This window comes from Loxodonta africana, chromosome 19 (assembly GCF_030014295.1).
Source record: "Loxodonta africana isolate mLoxAfr1 chromosome 19, mLoxAfr1.hap2, whole genome shotgun sequence".
Lineage (NCBI taxonomy): Eukaryota > Metazoa > Chordata > Mammalia > Proboscidea > Elephantidae > Loxodonta > Loxodonta africana.
The window spans coordinates 46,986,352-46,999,601 of record NC_087360.1 but is presented as its reverse complement, the minus strand read 5'-3'; the positions used below and the strand labels follow the sequence as shown (position 1 = coordinate 46,999,601).

At 40.6% G+C, this 13,250-nt stretch overlaps 1 long non-coding RNA gene across 1 annotated transcript in view; it reads left to right on the top strand.

Annotated features, from left to right (window-relative positions):
• The window catches only part of LOC135228244 (uncharacterized), a 42,715-nt gene that overhangs the window by 17,251 nt on the left and 12,214 nt on the right, over nucleotides 1-13,250 (top strand). The window contains exon 3 of the long non-coding RNA XR_010318627.1: nucleotides 12,158-12,254. This is a non-coding gene — a long non-coding RNA (uncharacterized LOC135228244). The remainder of the gene's footprint in view (nucleotides 1-12,157; nucleotides 12,255-13,250) is intronic.

The following is a 13,250-nucleotide window of genomic DNA, read 5'->3' as shown; positions in this document are numbered from 1 at the left end:
TAAGATATCCCAAGGTTAGGTATTCTGTCCCTATCAGACCTAGTAGCAAGCCAGGAGCCACTGCTCAAAAGGAGACTAATTATTTGCAGAAGAGGGCAAGGTTTTGCTCCCAAACCTTAGAGTCCTGCACTATGATTCCCTTCTTGAAGCTTGTCAGAGGGTTCATATAGCATTGCTATTTCTTATAAACCAAACCAGACCTGTTGCTATCAAGTCGATTCCAACTCATGGCGACATTATGTGTTACAGAATAGAAGTGCTCTATTCAGCTTTCTTGGCTATAATCTTTATGGAAGAGTTCACAAGGCCTTTCTCCCATGGGACCATTGGGTATTTTCAAACTGCCAATCTTTAGGTTAGTAGTGGAGGACAAACCATTTGTGCCACCCAGGGGCTGTCTCTATTTCCAAAAGAAACTTCAGATATCATGGATAGGACCCACTTCAGAGCCCTCTCATCCTCTGGTCCCCACTCAAAACTGGAAGCCTGATGGGTAAATGGGTTATCACAGCACATTTAACATGATATTTTCCCTCTTAAACAAAACAAAACAAAACAAAAACACCCACCTAGTAGTATTATCTCTGTTTTAGTGGGAAAAGGTGGAAGGTAAAATGTGGGAAGAAGATATCCCACCATGCACCGTTTAGACCACAGAACCCCTACAAACTTAACTGAGGTACAGACCCCTGAATTTTCATGGGGTTTACCTTTCATCTTCGGGCTTGCTCTTGGCTTCTTTCTAAGGCATTTAAGGTATTGCTATTTCCTGTGCATTAGTACCATTTGCATAATGTTAATATAGTGGACCAATGTAGTTTCTATAGGATATCAGTATATCACAAGCTCTACCCTTAGGCAAGACGTGAACTGTACAGTTGGCCCTGCCAGTTAAAACAAATTACTTCTGGTGGTGCTAGGAAGCTGGTGGAGGAAAACAAAGCATCTGACACGTCATACGCTGCGTACCAGGTGTAATGAGTTGTGCTGATTTGCTCCAGGAAAGTTTTCTCAACTAGAATAGCAGCTGCAGTATCAGCATCTGTTTAAGTTTACAATAATCCACATTTCCCAAGACCCACCCACCTTCTAGACTGGCCATAAAGATATGTTAATGATACAAGCAATAGGTACCACCACTCCTTCTGCCAAATCTTTGATGGTGGCATAAACTTCTGCAAAGTCCTTTAGGGATGTAGTATAGCTTTTGTTTTACTATCCCGGTAGACAGGATGTTTCAGGCACTTCAGGTTAGCTATTTCTACCACAATAGGCTTCACTGTATGGGTCAGAGAGCCAATGTGGGGATTCTGCCAGTTATTGAGTATAGCTTTTCCAATCATATATTCAGGAAGTGAAGAATTGGCTACACGGATCATCCTTGGACCTACCAGGCCCACTGTGATTTGGATCCGAGCTAAAACTCCACTTATAAGTTGATTATTATAACCTGCCACTTTGAGTAGTGGGTTCCAGAGATGTTTGGGTTCTTACAGGCATCAGTCCCAAAAGAGTGTCTTCTAATCCTCAAGGTCTGGGCATTTTTTTCCAGTGCAAATCACCATTTATTTTGATTGTGTGCTCTTTGGGAGATGTCTTGGAGGAGTTTATACCTGTGACAGTGTTGCAGGGTCCTCTCTTAAGGTGACTTCACATCCTCTTCAATCAAAATTGGGTCTAGAAACTGAGGTAGAATCTGTGAGTTTCCATTATGGTGACTCAAGTCATCTGACCACCAAATTTGGAGTTTTTCCTATTATGGAGAACAAGAAATATTTCAGTAGGCTGCCCATCTATTCCATTTCCAAGGACACTGTAAGCAATTAGCTATTGTCAAAGATTCATGCAGATCAAAAATATTCTGATTGACCACATCATCCTTGCTGCCTAATATACTAAAAGTGCCCACCTTGTCTCTACAGTTAATTGCTGCCCTTGGCCTCTGCTACTCTGGGATCCCATCATCCCACTGAAATCAGAATGCCCATCTCGATAGGGGCATCTCTTGCCGTCACAAGGGCATCCGGAAGAGATTCATGAGGATACTGATGCTTCACTCCCTACTGTAATTTCCAAAACCTTACTGAAGGGAGTGTCTTCTGAGCCCTCTTGGGGCTCAGGTATAAGAGGGATGGAATGGGTGTGTGGGTTGTGTATGACACATCTACTCCAACGTCCCTACCCTCTAATTCTTTGAATTACTTTCCGTACATTATGCCAGGAAAGCTCTGGCATCCCAACTTCAGTGAAGTAGGCCACCACTGAGTCTAAGTTTCAGTCTTCCAACCAAGCCGACTGTTAAAATCATTTCCGGTTGTAGTAGCTAACTCATTAAATCTTGCTTCTCTGGTAATTTTACCCATATCAGTACATTTAGCCCAATCCTGTGTTATGGTTTGCCCTCTTGGTATAAAAAATAGCATCTTTATAATCCATTCCTACACACAGCACCAGGTTTCTGCTGACATACATTAGCACAGCCCTGTAATTATTTTGGAGTATTGCCTTCCTGGTCAGATTTTGTACTTGATTCTCCACAGCGTCTTGAAGAGGGTTTAGCATTTTATTTTATTATTATTATTTTTTATTGTGCTTTACGTGAAGGTTTACAGAGTAAATTAGTTTCTTGGTAATGAATACATATATTTCCCTTGTGTCTTTGTGACACTGGTTGCCAACCCTGCAACAAGTCAACACTCTCCCCTTCTCCACCCTGGGTTCCTCATTTCCATTTGTCCAGCTTTCCTGTCTCCTCCTTGCCACTGGGTTGGTGTGCCCATTTAGACTCGTATATGTGTTCGAGTTACTTGTATTGTTATTTGTTGAATGGGCCTGTCTAATCTTTGGCTGAATAGTGAACCTCAGGAGTGACTTCAGTACTGAGTAAAAGGTATCCAGGGGCTATTCTCTTGGTGTTTCTCCAGTCTCTGTCACACCAGTAAATCTGGCCCTTTTTTATGAGTTTGAATTTCGTTCTACATTTTAATCCAGCTCTTTCCAGGACCCTCTCTATTTGTGATCCCTGTCAGGGCAGTCTGTGGTGGTAGCTGGGCACCATCTAGTTGTGCTGGACTCAGCCTGGTGGAGGCTGTGGTAGTTGTGATCCATTAGTCCTTTGGACGAATCTTTCCTTGTGTCTTTGGTTTTCTTCATTCTTCCTTCCTCCAGATGGGGTGGGACCAGTGGAGTGTCTTAGATGGCTGCTGACAAGTTTTTAAGACCCCAGATGCTACTCATTAAATGTTTTAATTTAGACTACTATGTTAGTTGAATATAGGGTTGGCTGGGCTAGTAGGATGTAGAACATTTTCTTTGTAAATTATGTTATGCCAATCGAGATATCCTCCGAGACCATGGTCCTCAGCCCACGGCCCAGTAATTCGGTCCCTCAGGGAGCTTGTAATGTATCTATGAAGCTTCTGTGACTTTCCCTTGGTCAAGTTGTGCTGACATCCTCAGTATTGTGTACTGTCTTACCCTTCACCAAAGTTACTAGTTATCAATTGTCTAGTTAATGTTTTTCACTCCTTCCCTTTCCCCTTCCTCATAGCCGTCAAAGATTGTTTCTTTTTGTGTGTAACCTTTTCATGAGTTTTTGTAATAGTGGTCTCATACAGTATTTGTCCTTTTGTGATTGACTTATTTCACTCAGCATAACACCCTCCAGATTCATCCACGTTGTGAGATGCTTCGCAGATTCATCGTTGTTCTTTATCATTGCATAGTGTTCTGTTGTGTGCATGTACATAGTTTGTTTATCCATGCATCTGTTGATGGGCATTGAGGTCATTTCCATCTTTTTGCTGTTGTGAATAATGCTGCTATGAACATAGGTGTGCATATGTCTATTCCTGTGGTGTCTCTTATTTCTCTAGGATATATTCCTAGGAGTGGGATTGCCGGATGTGTATGGTATTTCTATTTCTAGCTTTTTATGGAAGTGCCATATTGTTTTCCAAAATGGTTACACTAATTTTGCATTCCCACCAGCAGTGGGAATCTCCCTGCGGCCTCTCCAGCATTTGATATTTTCTGTCTTTTTTTTTTTTTTTTGATTTGTGTCAGTATTGTCAGGGTGAGATGGTATCTCACTGGAGTTTTAATTTGTATTTTTCTAATGGCTGGTGATCACCAGCATTTTCTCATGTGTGTGTTAGCCATGTGAATGTCTTCTTTGGTGAAGTGTCTGTTCATATCCTTTGCCCATTTTTTAAATTGAATTATTCGTCTTTTTATTGTCAAAAAAAAACAAACAAACCTGTTGTCGTCTAGTCAAAGCTGACTCATAGTGGCCCTACAGAACAGAGTAGAACTGCCCCATAGGGTTTCCAAGGAGTGGCTGGTGGATTTGAACTGCTGACCTTTTGGTTAACAGCTGTAGCTCTTAGCCACTATGGCTCCAGGGTTTCCTTTTGCTGTAAAGGTGTTGGATTTTCCTATAGATTTTAGAGATTAGAAGTTTGTCATAGCCAATTTTTTTTCCCCCAGTCTGTAGATTTTCTTTTTACTCTTTTGGTGAAGTCTTTTGATGAGTATAAGTATTCAATTTTTAGAAGATTCCAGTTATCTAACTTATCTTCTGGTGTTTGTGTATTGTTAGTTATGATTTTTATCCTATTTATGCCATGTATTAGGGCCTCTGGCATTGACATTTTTTCTTCCATGGTATTTATAGCTTTTGGTTTTATATTTAGGTCTTTGATCCATTTTGAATTACTTTTTGTGTATGGTGTGAGATATGGGTCCTGTTTCATTTTTTTTTGCAGATGGACATTCAGGTTTGTCAGCACCATTTGTTAAAAAGACTGTCTTTTCCCCATTTTATGGACTTTGAGCCTTTGTCGAAGATCAGGTGACCATGGGTGGATGCATTTACTTCTGGATTTTCGATTGTGGTATATTGGTCAATGTGTCTGTCATTGTACCAGCACCAGTCTGTTTTGACTACTTTTGCCTGTACAGTAGGTTCTGAGGTCAGGTAGTGTGAGTCCTCCCACTTTATTCTTTTTCTTCAATAGTGCTTTACTTATCCAGGGCCTCTTTCCTTTCTATGTAAAGTTAATGATTAGTTTTTCCATCTCTCTAAAGAATGCTATTGCTATTTGAATCAGGATTGCATTGTATTTGTAGATTGCTTTGGGTAGAATGACGTATTCACAATGCTGAGTCTACCTATCCATGAGCATGGATGTTTTTCCATTTACATAAGTCTCTTTTGGTTTCTTGCAGTAGTGTTTTGTAGTTTTTTTGTGTGTAGCTCTTTTACATCCCTAGTTAGATTTATTCCTAAGTATTTTTTTTTTTTTTTTGTAGGAGCTGTTATAAAGGGTACTGTTTTTCTGATTTCTTTTTTATAGTTCTCTGTATTGGTGTATAGGAATCCAACTGATTTTTGTATGTTCATCCTGTATCCTGCTACTCTGCTGAATCCTTCTATTAGTTCTAGTAGTTTTCTTGTGGAGTCTTTTGGGTTCTCTTTTGAGTTCTCTGTATAGTATCGTATCATTCAGGAATAGGGATAGTTTTACTTTCTCTTTACCAATTTGTATGTCCTTTATTTCTTTTACTTGCCTTACTGTTCTAGCTAGGACTTCGAGCACAAAGATCAATATGAGTGGTGATAAAGGGCATCTTTGTCTTGTTCATGTTCTCAGGGGGAAAGTTTTCAGCCTTTCCCTTGAGAATCATGTGGGCTGTTGTTTTGTATAAATGCCCTTTATTATGTTGAAAAATTTACCTTCTATTCCTATTTTATCAAGAGTTTTTATCAGGAATAGTTGTTGGATATTATCAAATGCCTTTTCTGCATTGATTGAGATGATCATGTTATTCCTTCATGTGGTGGATTACACTGATTGATTTTCTAATGTTGAACAATCCTTGCATACCTGGTATGAATCCCGTTTGGTCATGGTGTATTATTATTATTATTTTAATATGATACTGAATTCTGTTGGCTGGAATTTTGTTGATAATTTTTGCATCTATATACATGAGAGATATTGGTCTGTAATTTTCTTTCTTTTTCTTTGTGGTGTCTTTGTCTGGTTTCTGTATCAGGGTTATGCTGGCTTCATAGAATGAATTTGGAAGTATTCCTTCCTTTCCTATGTTCTGAAATATTTTGAGTAGTACTGATGTGAGCTCTTCACTGAATGTTTGGTAGAATTCTTCGGTGAAGGCATCTGGGCCAGGACTTTTTTGCGGGGGAGTTTTTTGTTTTTTTTTATTACTGTGAGGTTAAGATTGCGTGTCAACTTGGCCGGCCATGATTCTTGGTGTTTATATGTGATCACTCCCGTGATGGAATCTGCTGTGAGTAGCCAATCAGTTGAAAGGGAGTTTCCTTGGGAGTATGGCCCACATCTGAATACAAGCAGACATTCTGGCTTTTTTGCTCTCTTTGAACCATGCAGCTGCCTCCTGTTCATCTGACCTTCAACTCTTGGGACTTGAGCTATCAGCTTATCTGCTCAGCTTGGAATTTGTCTATCTTCAGATTCTGAGTGTGGGAGCCCTGCTCTCTGACCTGCCGATCTTGGGTTCACCAGCCCCTGCAGCTATGTGAATCAGGAGAAGCCTTGTTGTCTTGCCTGTCAATCTTGGGATTCATTGATCTTTACTGCCTGTGAGCAACAGCCCTGCTCTCCGCTACCTGCCAAACTTGGCTTTACCAGCCCCTGTGGCTCTGTAAATTGAGAGATGCCTTTATCCTGATCCACAGACTTGGGATGTTCCAGCCTCTACAATCACATGAGCCATTTCCTTGATATAAATCTCTCTCTCTATATATTTATACACTTTACTGGTTTTGCTTCTCTAGAGAACCCAGCCTAAGACAATTATCTTTACAACCTCTTCTCTTGTTATGGATCTGTTCAGATTTTCTATCTCAGTTCGTGTTAGTTTAGGTAGGAAGTGTATTTCCAGAAATTTGTCCATTTCCTCTAGGTTTTCAAATTTGTCAAAGTATAGTTTTTCATAGTACTCTGTTATGATCCTTATTATTTCAGTTGGGTCCAGTGTAATGGCCTCCATCTCATTTTGTATTTGGGTTATTTTCTTCCTCTCCTGTTTTGCTTTTGACAGTTTGGTCAATGGTTTCTCAATTTTGTTGATCCCATCAAAGAACTAACTTTTGGTTTTGTTGATTCTTTCTATTGTTTTTCTATTCTCTATTTCATTTATTTCTCCTCTGATCTTTATTATTTCCTTTCTTCTGGTGTCTGTGGGTTTCTTCTGCTGTTCTCTGATTGCTCAAGTTGTATAGCTAATATTTTGATAAGTCCCTTTCTTCTTTTTTTAATGTGTTCATCTATTGCTATGAATTGACCTCTGAGCCCTGCCTCTCCCAGAGGTTTTGGCCTGATATGTTTTCACTCTCATTTGATTTGAGGAATTTTTTTTATTCCATCTTTGTTTTGTTCTATCACCCAGTGGTTTTTTTTTTTTTTTAAAAAAAAGTAAGGTATTATTCAGTTTCCATGTATTTGACTTTTTTCCTTGCTCTTCTTGTTATTAATTTCTACTTTGATGGTATCGTGATCGGAGGAGATACTTTGCAATACCTCAATGTTTTGGATTTTGTGGCCTTTTGATTTTCTGTATCTCTGTTGAATTTCTTTCTAGATGTTCTGTTCTTTCCTGAGAGAGTATAATAGTCTTCTACTATTATAGTGGAACTGTCAAGTTCTCTTTTCAGTACCGTTAGAGTTTGTTTTATGTATTTTAGAGCCCTGTCATTGGGTGTGTAGATATTTATTATGGTTATGTCCTCATGGTGGATTGTCTCTTTAATCATTATATGTCCTTCCTTGTCTTTTATGGTGGATTTTGTTTTAAAGTCTATTTTACTTGAGATTAGTATTGCCACCCCTGCTCTTTTTTGGTTGTTGTTTGCTTGATATACTTTTTTCCATCCTTTGATTTTTAATATACTTATGTCTTTGTTTCTAAGATGTGTTTCTTATAGACAATATATTGATGGGTCCTATTTTTTTTAGTTGATTCTGTCACTCTCTGTCTCTTTATGGATGTATTTAAGCCATTTATTTTCACTGTGTTTATTGATAGGTGTGAGTTTATTGCTGTCACTTTGGTAGTGTTTTTTTTTTTTGTGGTGCTGATGTTTTCTTTGTTTTTCTTACTCTCCTGTGCTAAATTCCTTTTATTTGTGGATTTTTTCATTTGTTTTGTTTGTGTAGATTTTGTGTTTACTGAGACTTTACATTTTTCTGCTTTATTTTGATGAGTAGGTTTGTTAAATTTTTTGTAGTTACCTTGAAATTTACCCCATCTTCCTAAGTTTAAACTATTCTTTTATTGATATGGCCTTGATTTCCTCTCCATTTGAAAGTTCTATACCTACACTGTTTGTTTCCTCTTTTATTGTTCTGATGTTGTCATTTACAGATTAAGCTCTCTGGTTCCCTGTTGTAAATCTTTTAGTTTTGTTTTATCCTCAAGAGTTCATTACCTAGGTTGGTATCTGGCTGATGCTGTCTTGTGTCCTAGATTCAGGTTGTTGTTGATTCTCTAACAGAAGGACTCCCTTTAATAATCCTTGTAAATTTGGTTTGGTTTTTACGTATGTCCTTAATTCCTGTTTATCTGGAAATGTCCCTATATTTGAGGGAGAGTTTTACAAGATATATTATTCTTGGTTGACAATGTTTTTCTTTCAAGGTTTTACATCTGTCACCCCATTGCCTTCTTGCCTGCATGGTTTCTACTGAGTAGTCAGAGCTTAGTCTTATTATTTTCCCTTCATATGTAACTTTTCACTTTTCTTGAGCTGCTCTCAGTATTCTTTCTTTGTCTTTGGTCTTGGCAGGTGTGATTATGATATGTCTTAGTGACTTTCTTTTGGGGACTATCCTGTGTGGGGTACATTGAGCTTCTTGGATGGTCAGCTTTTCAACTTTCATAATATCAGGGAAGTTTTCTGTCAAGAAATCTTCAGTCATCCTCTCTGAGTTGTCCATTTTTATCACCCTGTTCTGGAAGTCTGATCATGTGCAAATTTTTGCTCTTGATTGCATCCCACATAGTTATCAGCTTTTCTTCATTCTTTTCTCTATTTTTTCCTCAAAGTGATATCAAATGATTTTCAATTGTACTGATCTTGTCTCCCACTGTTTCAAATTTGCTTCTAAAACCTATTGCATTGTCCATTTTTGAAATCTTGTTGTTTATCTTTTGGGCTTCTAATTGCAGTTTTTGTATGGTTTCTAGTTGTTTATTTATTTAGCTATTTTGTTCCTGTACTGTTTTCCTGAATTCTACATTGCTTTGTCTGTGTTTTCCCTGATTTTGTCTGTATTTTCCATGATTTTGTCTATTTTTCCTTAGTTTTGTCTGTTTTCCTTTATCTCTTGGACAACCCTGAATATTAGTACTTTGAATTCCATATCAGGTAGTTGCAGTGCTTTTTCTTCTATGAGAATGTCATCTGGTGTTACCTTTTGGTTGCTAACTGGAGCCATTCTGTCCAGTTTTTTGTATGTTTTGATGTTGTCTGCTGTCTCCAGGACATTCAGTAATTATTTTCATTTATTGATAGTAGATTTATTTGTTTCATCCTGATTTTTTGTTTTATTTGCTTATGTCTGGGCAGATGGGCATGTTTTGTTGCTTGGTCGCCTGTGGGCATGATACTTCTTACCACCTTGTCTGGGTGGTCAGGGTCAGTTGCTCACCTATGATGCAGCAGGGCAGGTCCATTGGGGAGTAAGGGTGGGGAAGAGCAATTTGTGGCACAAACTGGGGTGAGCAGGATGGGGCCAGGGGGAAGTGCAGGGCAGGGTCTGGGTGTTCAGGGATCATGCTAGTGCCTTTCAGGTGTGTGACACTTGGGACCCACTGCAGTTATGCAAGAGAGAAGGGAGAGGATGTGATATGAGGAGATAAGTCTGTGAGAGAAAAGAGAGAAACAGAAGCAAAAAAAATGAAGGAAAAAAGAAAATAAAATGGTGGCATGATGGTATTTGGCAGGTGGGGGCAGGGCAGACCAGGGGAGGCCATGTGCCAGTGGCTCTCTAGCAGAGAGGTGCAGCTTGGCCTGTCAAAAAGGATGGGGGTAGTGCATGGGGCTTCATAGGTGGGAGAAAGGAAAGGCAATAAGAGAGAGAGAAGAAACAACAACAACAAAGGCCCCAACAAAACAATAGCAACAATAACAAAAAATAAATATGGTGCTGAGGGAGCCAGCTGTTGGGGCCAGGGTGAAATTGGGGTGGCAGCGAGCTGGTGTTTCTCTTACTGGGCAGTGTGGCATGGCCTCTTAGGAAGGGGTGGCCTAGGTGGGAAGGAGAAGGAAAAGAGAGATGGGGAAAGATAAAGCAAAATAAAAAATGTGGCACTGAGTGAGCCAGTCTGTGGGGATGGCACATACCTGGGGAAGCTGTGTGCCAGCATCTCTCTAGCCTAGCCCTTCAAGAAGGAGGGGGCAGTGCACAGGGCTAGGTGGATGGGAGAAAGAAAAGAAAGGAAGAGAGGGGAAGAGAGAGAGAGAAGAAACAGAAAGCAAGCATTAAAAAAGTATGGCACTGAAGGAGCTGGCTGGTAGGCACAGCACAGACCCAGGGAGGCTATGTGCTGGTGGCTGTCTAGCTGAACAGTGCATCACCACCCTTTGAGAAGGGGCAAGGATGGAGCTAGAGACTATGTGGGTGGGAGAAAGGAAAGGAAGGAAGGTAGAGAGAGAAGAAACAAACAAAAAAGGGCACTGAGAGAGCTGGCTGGTGGGTGTGACACAGAACCAGAGAGGCCATGCTGGTGGCTCTCTAGCTGAATGGCACTGCTGAGCCCTGAAAAGGGGTGGGAACAGCACACAGGGCTAGTTGGGCAGGAGAAAGGAAAGAGAGGGAGAGACAGAAGAAACAAAAAAACAAACAACAACAACAACAAAAAAATATGGTACTGGGGGAATCAACCTTTGGGGGCAGGGCTGACTTGAGTGGCAGTGAGCTGGTGTCTCTCTGGCCGAGCTACTGTGGCCTGTTGGAAAGTGGTGGGGGCTGCATACAGGGAAAAATGGTAGGGATGGGAAAGTGTGTACCATGGTTACTGGATGCTCTGTTTCCTGTTGGGAGCTCTGTGGAGATGCCTTCCAGTACTCTCTGTTTGAGGTACTAGTGGGCTGTGGTCCAAGGTGATGAATCTGTGCTGCATTAGCTGGTAGGGGACCCCCACTCTGGAGCTCTCCTCACTCTCTATTCTGTCAATTTTTTCTTCCATTTGATGCTTCATTGAGTTCTTTATTCCATCATTTGATGCTTAGGGTTCCAGGATTGACATTTGTATCTGTTTTACTTAGTTTTTCGGGTCTTTGCTGTAGACGGATGACATGGCGCTTCTGTTTCTAAAGCTGTGTTGGCTCCGCCGAGAATTTAGCATATAACTATTTTCACTTAACCGTTTATCACCAGCTTTTCCCTTGTTGCCTGCTTAATGATGGTTTTTAATGGTTATTCCTTTATATTTAAGGCCCTACCTTCCCCTAACTCTCACATGTGAAGTCACTGATGTTCTCCACAATCTGGTTTAGAATACTCCAATTTTGAGCAAATCATATGTGGAGCAGGAAGGCTTTCAGAATGAAAGCTTTGGTGTCCATTGACCTTATGGCTATGTATGATTTCTGGGTAACTATGAATCATTCAGTCACAACATTTCCTACTTCTCCAGTTCTTTAGGACTGGACTCCTGCCTCTATTTCCCTTCTGGGACTGGAGCTATGCTTCAATTTCCCTTTAGCCCATGCCTTGACACCCTACTGACTTCTAGGGGCCTCTTTCTCCAGGTGCCTTGATCCTGTTTCCTAAGTACCCGGATCACTGGCTGGGTCTCTCTTGTCAATGGCACTAAGGGGCTGTGGCTACTGTGATCATGACACAGACTCTTCAAATAGAATTATCTACTGCTGATGCTTGCACAAACAATGCCTGATTTTCTTTCAAATAATTTTTATTGTGCTTTAAGTGAAAGTTTACAAATCAAGTCAGTCTGTCACATATAAGCTTATATATACCTTACTACATACTCCCATTTACTCTCCCCCTAATGAGTCAGCCCGCTCCCTCCTTCCAGTCTCTTCTTTTGTGACCATTTTGCCAGTTTCTAACGCTCTCTGCCCTCCCATCTCCCCTCCAAACAGGAGATGCCAATACAGTCTCAAGTGTCCACCTGATACAAGTAGCTCACTCTTCATCAGCATCTCTCTCCAACCCATTGTCCAGTCCCTTCCATGTCTGGTGAGTAGTCTTTGGGAATGGTTCCTGTCCTGGGCCAACAGAAGGTTTGGGGACCATGACTGCTGGGATTCTTCTAGTCTCAGTCAGACCATTAAGTCTGGTCTTTTTATGAGAATTTGGGGTCTGCATCCCACTGTTCTCCTGCTCCCTCAGGGGTTCTCTGTTGTGCTCTCTGTCAGGGCAGTCATTGGTTGTGGGCGGGCACCCTCTAGTTCTTCTGGTCTCAGGATGATGTAAGTCTCTGGTTCATGTGGCCCTTTCTGTCTCTTGGGCTCATAGTTATCGTGTGACCTTGGTGTTCTTCATTCTCCTTTGATCCAGGTGGGTTGAGACCAATTGATGCATCTTAGATGGCTGCTTGTTAGCATTTAAGACCCCAGATGCCACAGTTCAAAGTGGGATGCAGAATGTTTTCATAATAGAATTTATTATGCCAATTGACTTAGAAGTCCCCTTAAGCCATAATCCCCAAGCCCCCGCCCTTGCTTCACTGACCTTCGAAGCCTTCAGTTTATTCAGGAAACTTCTTTGCTTTTGGTCCAGTCCAGTTGAGCTGACCTTCCCTGTATTGAGTATTGTCCTTCCCTTCATCTAAAGTAGTTCTTATCTACTAACTAATTAGTATATAACCCTCTCTCACCCTCCCTCCCTCCCCCCTCTCATAACCACAAAAGAATGTGTTCTTCTCAGTTCATACTATTTCTCAAGAACTTATAATAGTGGTCTTATACAGTATTTGTCATTTTGCGTCTGACTAATTTCACTCAGCATAATGCCTTCCAGGTTCCTCCATCTTATGAAATGTTTCACAGATTTGTCACTGTTCTGTATCAATGCGTGAATATACCACAATTTATTTAACCATTCATCTGTTGATGGACACCTTGGTTGCTTCCAGCTTTTTGCTATTGTAAACAGTGCTGCAATAAACATGGGTGTGCATATATCTGTTCGTGTAAAGACTCTTATTTTTCTAGGATATATTCTGAGGAGTGG